Source organism: Trichosurus vulpecula, chromosome 3 (assembly GCF_011100635.1).
Source record: "Trichosurus vulpecula isolate mTriVul1 chromosome 3, mTriVul1.pri, whole genome shotgun sequence".
Lineage (NCBI taxonomy): Eukaryota > Metazoa > Chordata > Mammalia > Diprotodontia > Phalangeridae > Trichosurus > Trichosurus vulpecula.
Window position 1 is genome coordinate 301,678,683 of NC_050575.1, and position 7,792 is coordinate 301,686,474.

Here is a 7,792-nt window from a genome sequence, read left to right on the forward strand (position 1 = left end):
GATTCCAAGCCTAGGTGATGATGCTAGTTTAGTTATGCCCAACTCTTTGTGACCCCATTTTGGATTTCCTTGGCAAAGATACTGGAATGGTTTGCCATTTCCTTCTCCAGCTCATTTTATAGCTGAGGAAATTGAGGCTGAGTTAAGTGACTTACTCAGGGTCACAGAGCTAGTAAGCATCTGAGATGAGATTTGAACTCAGGTCCTCCTGACTCCAGGGCCAGTGCTCTATCCACTGCACTACCTAGCTGCTGTGAGATCTCGTCTATTTCTTCCTCTACAACCAATCCCAGATGCCCTGGAGACTAGGTTGATGGTAATAAAGCACAATAAGAATTAATGTTTCCATGACAATTTGGCTAATTTCATATTTCACACCAAAACTTAAAAGAATTTTGGGAGAGGAAGAGAGAATTTTGTTCCCTTTCCACTTGTCTCTTATCCCTTTTGGAGCTCCATTTCCACATCTGGAAAACAAGAGGGTTGGATAATGTAGCGCTTTAAAAAAAAAATTCTGTATACTCGCCTTCATCAATAATGAATAAAAGGCTTGCATAGTCTTCTGCTCCTACTCTCTCCCACTCCCCTAGCTTCCTCAGGATTTATTTTTTAAAATTAGTCAAAAAGTCCGAGAAGGAGCACTTGATACATAGGAAGGACCTTTATGAAAAGCTAAAAATGAATGAAAAGGGGCTTATATAAAGAACATTTTCTTATGAAACTGGGTCCCAGGGAGATAATGTGACTTAACCTCTTCACCTGTCTTGAAAGAGTGTTAACAGCTGAACGGGAATCCCCTTCTTCCAGCTCTAAGTTCAGGACTCTTTCATAATCAGTTCTTTATTCTTTTTATCTGTCGTGTATGCCAGGCATGCCTTCGTTCATCAGATTCTTTTTTGAGGGAAGATTTTTTTTAAAATCTTTTTTTTAGTTACAAACTTTAACAATCACCAAACACAGATATTCTCATATGAAACAGCAAAAGAAGGGATTTGAAATGAAACCATGATCTTCTGTCCCATAGTTTATTTTTAACTAACGCATATTAAATTTAACAAGCTGGTAACAAAATTGCCATGTTCATTTGTGTCCCTTTCTGGAAGTCTCTTTGTTGTATCCTGTGTAATTTTAAAAAAATATTTTATTGTTTGAGAACAGGATTTGAAAGAAACTGAGCAACGAGCATGAGGTCAATGGATCCCTCAGAGACAGAAGGATGAAGAAAATAAAAATATAAGGCGTAGAACTACAGAATGTTAGCCTTAAAGGAGGCTTAAGAGATTGTGTAGTCCAACATCCTCATTTCTACGGATAAGGAAACTGAGTCCCAGAGAGATGAAATGAAGAGATTTGAATGCAGATTTTCCAGCTCCAGTTGTCTCTCCAGTACACTATGCTTTGCCTCCTTGGTGGTGAGGTGCGGTGGAAGCAGTGCTTAGCTGTGTAGTTAGAAGACCTGGGTTAGAATCCTACCTCTGGCAATTACTGACTGTGTGACCTTACAAAAATCACTTATCCTTCCTGGGGCTCCACTTCCTCATCTGGAAAATGGGAGGGTTGGACTAGATTGCAAACTAGAAGGGACATTAGAGTCCATCAAGACCTTCATTTTCCAGATGAGAAAATAAAGGCACAGAGAGGCTTTTTTTTTAAAAAGTAACTTGCCTAGGTAGGATTTGAACTGAAGTTGTCCAGATTGCAAGTCTGGTGCGCTATCCGCTACATCTCATTGCCTTTTATCCTTCAAATTCTCTCTCTGAGCTGTAGGTCTCTCTCAAGACTCTGAGAGTCTCTTCTCATCTCTCTCTACACTTTCTCACTTGGTGACCTCATGTTCAACTCTGAGTTTAATTATCATCTCTACAGAGATGACTTCCAGATCTACATGTACAGCCTTGGCATCTCTCTTCTGAGCTGTCTATCGCCTATTGGCCATTTCAGATGGAATGTCCTGGGGCCTTCTTGAATTCCACAAGTTCAAATCAAAACTCTTTTATCTTTTGCATCAAAATTGCTGCATTTGATTGTTGGCTAGCCTCTATTCATGGATATACACACACTGTCTCTCTCTGGGCTTTCCTGATGCTGCTCAATCTTGGTTCTTTGCCTTTCTGTCTGTTGGATCACTATCTATCTCTCACTCCCTAACTATGGGTATACACCCCTCCCCCCAGGGCTCTATCCCGACCCTTCTTCTCTTTCTCTACTTTCTCACTCAGTGACTTTTTTGCCTCCCATGGGTTCAATGATCATCTCTATGCAGATGATTCTGAGGTCTATACGTCCAGTAGAAGTCTCTTTCCTGAGCTCTAGTCCCACAGACTGGATGTCCCATAGGCATCTCAACTTGGCATCTTCAAAATTGAATTCATTATCTTTCCCCCTAAACCCTTTTTTTTTTTTCCGAACTTTCTTATTTCTGTCAAAGGCACCAATGTCCTTCCAGATCACTCAGGTTCACAACCTGTGAATCATTCCCAACTTCCCATTTTCCCTCATCCCTTATATTCAATCAGTTGCTGAGTCTGTAGATTCTGCCTCCACCACATCTATCCTCTCTGGCTCCTCTCCACTCACAGAATAGTTCTGGCCATCATCCTCCCTCACCTGGATTATTGAAATAGTCTCTTAATTGGTCATCTTACCTCAAGACTCTCCTCTCTTTAATACATTCTTCACAAAGTGATATCCCTAAAGTAAATTCCTGATCACATCACTCCCCTGCTCCATAAACTCCAGTGCTCCCTATTACCGAGCTATGCAACCTTAGACAATTAACTTTTTTAGACCTCATTTCCTCATCCCCAAGGAGGGTTGGACTAAGTAGCCTCTAAGATGTCTTCTAGCTCCAGATCTAATCTCTGTGGATGCTTACGGTCAAATGCAAACTCCTCTGCTTGGCATTTAAAGCTCTTCACAAGTTGGCACTAATCTATCTGTCCAAGCCAATTCCATGCGACTTTCTCAGGCTCTTTCCTCATGCTTCAGTCAAACTGGACTGCTTGCTGCTCTCCACCCATGTCCTTGCATAGGCTGCCTCCCGTCCCTGGAATGCCTCCCAGGCCCTCTCTTCACCCGTACCTCTTGGAATCCCTAGCTCCCTTCAGGACTCAGCTTGAGTGCCAGCTCCTTCCAGAAACCTTTCCCGATTCCCCCAGTCATTAGCATCCTCTGCCCTACCTCAAGTCACTGTGCATTATTTTGTATGTGTGCTGGATGTCCACCTACCTGCGGATGTGTTGTATCCCTCACTATGTAAGGTCCTTGAAGGCAGGAGCTGCTTGGCTCACTTTTACATGTGCATCCCAGCACCTGGCGCAGTGCTTGTTATATTGTTGTCGTTCAGTTGTCTCAGTCCTGAGTGCAAGGTTAGACTAGACGGCTTTCTCGATCTTTGTTGGGTCATTTTTCAGTTATGTCCAATTCTCCATGACCCCATTTGGGGTCTTCTTGGCAAAGAGACTGGAATGGTTTGCCATTTCCTTCTCCAGCTCATTTTACAGAGGAGGAAACTGAGGCAGACGGGGTAAGTGATTTGCCCAGGGTCACACAGCTAGTAAGTGTCTGAGGCCGGATTTGAACTCATGAATATGAGTCTTCCTGATTCCAAACCTAGAGTTCTACACACTGCACCACCTAGCCGAGTCTGTGCTCTGTATATAGCAGATACTTAATCCATGCTTGTTGATAGATGACTGTTCCTATAGAAATACCCAGACTCATAATGGTTATACGATCCCGATTAAATCACTTAACTTCTCCGAAACTCAGTTTGGAAGAGAAAGGAGACAAAGGACTGGCCCTGCAATTTTGTCGATGTAGAGAACTTCTCTTCCAGATGAGGAAATTCCTTTTACCAAAGCAGGTATCAGCAACTTAGAGAATTATGTAGAGACTAAGAAGTTAACTGACTTGCCCAGGGTCTCCTAGGCAGCATGTGGGTGTGTGGAGGTAATTGTACAGTGGTCTTTCTGGCTCTGAGGCCAGCTCTCTAACCATTATGGCACATTGCTTCTCATTTGTAAAGGAGAATTAAATCGCCTATGCAGTAAGAACCTAATTCTGCAAAGTTGTTAAGATCAAAGGAGATATTATGTGGAAAGTGATCTGTAAACGAAATGTGAGTTAATGGAAGAGTTTCCCAGTTCTCCCGACTTTTGTCTTATGGTCTTTCCACTACCACTCATTAGAAAATAGGACCAACAGTACCAACCAGGATGAGACACACGTTTATCAGAAGGCCAGAAATGTGCCATAGGTTTGATTCCAAAATCTTCACTGCTTATGCCTGAAACAGCATTTTAGCTTTTAAGACCATGGGCCTGGGATTTCAGAAAAACCTGGAAAGACTTACATGAACTGATGCTGAGTGAAGTGAACAGAACCAGGGGAACATTGTACGCTGTTACTGTGTACAATGTTACAACAGTAACAGCAACATGACGAGATGACCTACTTTGATAGACTTAGCTCTTCTCAGCAATGCAATGATCTAAGATAATTCCAAAAGACTCATGATGGAAAATACTATCCACATCCAGAGAAAGAACTAGAGTGGAGTCTGAATGCAGATCAAGGCATACTGTTTTCTCTTTTTTGTTTGTTTTTTTCTTTCTTGTGGTTTTCCCCTTTTGTTCTGATTCTTCTTTCACAACATGACTAATGTGGGAATGTTATTTTTTTTAAAGACCATGGGTCTGGATTGCCTTCTCACTTTATGGCATCTTTCCCTCATGTCCTTAAAGTTACGTATTTGGTCAGTCTGCAGAAAAATATGAGGAATCCATATCACAACATAGTGCTTTTTTTCTTGGGGCACTTCAGGTCTGAGACATTCTTTAAGTACAATCAGCTAAAATCACTGTATCGTTTGTAAAACAAACGCCTGAAGATATTTTTCTAAGCTTGTCTTTTTGAAAAATTCAATTTTAAATCAACCTCATTCCCCCTCCCTTCAATCTCACCAGCTATGTTGTCTGAAGATTTTCCCATTGATACCAGCAAGGGAGCTAAGAAATGTTCAGAATCGATCCCACAGATCCATTGTGTGGCTTACTAGGTTTTTTTTTTTGAGGGGGCATTGCATTCTCTCTTTCCTTTGCCCAGGCAGTCGTCCCTGACCCCTACCTACCCCCAACTTCTCTGACAAAGGACAGACAAGGAAACTTTTCATGTCCCATCCCCCCTCCCCTTGTCTCTTTTCCATCAATTCCACTGGCTCACACTGCTGGCCTGGTGACTAAGTCCTTTGTCATCTTTCCATCCCACCAGCCCCTCCAGCTGCTCTAACGGGCTCTGTTTATGCAGCACGGGTTCAGCCACAGTTCTGTTTGTGTGTGAGACTAGCCGAAACTGGATTAGCTCTGTGTGTGTGTGTGTGTGTGTGTGTGTTTGTGTGTGCGTGCACCTGTGTGCGTGCATGTGTGTGTGTGTGTGTGTGCGCGCGCACGCGTGCATAGCTGCTGAGGAGAGGGGTTGTTAGTAGGGAGATAGCAGGAATGGGAATCAGTAGGGAAGTATCCTCATTGAAACCCAGATTAAAAAAAACCAGGAAAATGCCAACCCTTGGTACCAGCTGAAAATGACAATAACTTCCCCCTTCCTCTTTTCTTGTGTCCTAAATGCAAAGAGGGCCCCGTGTCCACAGTGCTGTTGGACACTCTCATCCAAATTTCCTTGCTGAAACTTGACACGGAATCTTTTCTCTGAGGGAAGACTGATTTTTTTTTTCAACTTCAAATGAACCGACAATGAAAGTATGGGCATTCCTTCCATTTATGTAAATGGATCATAGTCCCTCCATACTTTAGTAGGTGGTTTCCTGGGTTGCTGTGGCTAAAAAACCAAAAAACCAAAAAACTTAACTCACACTGTCCCACCTCCTGATGGAGACCTTCTTTGTCCATGCTTAGCTAGACTAGGGCTTGGATGAGACACAGTCTGTTTCCCAGTCTGTAGTCAGGTTTTCCTTTCCAATTTGGTGGGACCTGCCAGGACCTGTGCTCTATTGACTCAGAGACTTTGAAAACTTAGGGTGACCTTCATGCTCCAGTGAGGCATTAGAGGGGTGCTTTAGGGGAGGCAGGCTGACAGGTGAACAAAAAGGTAAAAAGTGAATTCTTCCTTCATTTTCCAGCACTTAGGATTGTGTTCAGTTGGTGGTACCTGGGATTCCAGAAAGATGGCTGTTACCTCAGTTCAAGCATCAACCATGGGCTATGCGCTATATATGGGATATGAGAAAATGAAACTGGGTATCATATCCAGGAAAAAATAGCATTTATATGGTACTTTAAGGTTTGCAAAGGCTTTTCTTATGTTGTTTCATTTGATTCAGGAAAGACAAGATAATAGTAAGGGGTAGATGAGCAGGGATTAATCAGAATGGAAGGGCAAGGATGCAAGAATAAAGGAATTAAACTCATTCATTCATTCCATTTTTATTGAGATATATGAGATGTGCAGGCCACTATCCTGTATACTGTGATGGACATTAAGCCTTCATGGTCAGGCTAAGATCATAGCTTAGTGGAGTAATTTATAAATACATGAAATCTGCAAATACTAAGAAGATGAGAAATTTATGTGAGAACCAACACTTGAGGAATTAGCAATGGGATGAAATCGAGAAGAGGAAATTAAAGGGAAAATTAGGGGGAAACTGAGAAAGGGGAAATTTAGGGTAAGCAGAAGAAATTCCCTGTGCTCAGAATATTCTAAAGTGTGTGCCAGTCTGGGGATACCTTGGAATTTTCCCTCTTTTCTTTTGGAATGGCCAAGAAATGAAAACCCTAGGCCCCTTCCTGTGTATGAAGTAAAGTCATTCCAAAAACGGCAGGTGGAAGTGGGCATGCTCTGAGCTGCTCAAGTCAGACAAGGACCCAAACACTGGACTTTTATTTCCTTCAAGGTAGGGAGAGGAAATAGGAGTGAGGACAGACACTATAAGCAGGAAATCCCTCTGAGTTCATCCAGTATATTCTTTTTGGGAATCCTTCTAGATCAAATACGCCTGCATATCCTCCTACCCACCCTCCCAACTCCTCATCTCTATTAGCCCTTCACACCTTAGTTTTTCTTCTGTTTTCCAGTTGCTGGTTGCCCAGGAAGAGTTCAGTCAGGTATAATGAGCCTCCTTGTCTCTCATTCACCCTGAAAAGATCAAGTGGGAAGGTGGGGGATGACTTAACTTTGGCAGGAGTTTTATAAAAGAACAAAGAGGAAGCCAGTAAAAGGCAGGAATAAAGGCTTGGAGAGTAAATGTTCAGCTGGAGCTCTCTCTGCACAGATGGAGGAAGCCTAGTTCCTTAGAGGCTTGGGGAAGAAAGGGGAGGTAAAGAGGAGGGGAATGGGATCAAGAGATTGTTGTGACTGAAGGGAAATGAGTCAAAGGAAGAAAGGCATTGATTTAATTCTGGTGGATGAGGGAGTGAGATGGCTTGCCAGACCACAAAATAACACCCCAACCAACTAACCTACTTTAAACGCCAAGGGCAAGACAGGAGGGAAAGGCAAATGGAAACTGGAAGACTGGGATCCAGGAACAGATGAGTTGAATCCTGCAAACAGGATGCTTGCTCTCATTTCTACACATTCCCACAGTGCTGGACTCAGCACCATCAACAGAAAATGAGACAGTCAGTTGGGATGGGAGCAGGGAGAGGAGTGACATTTGCTGGTAAGCATCAGGAATGGCTCTGGAATATGTGTCAGTAGCAATGATGGGGAAGGCACTGAGGACAAATTGAGGCTCAACTAGTGCTGATGTGCCAGCAAGATCTAAATAATTTAA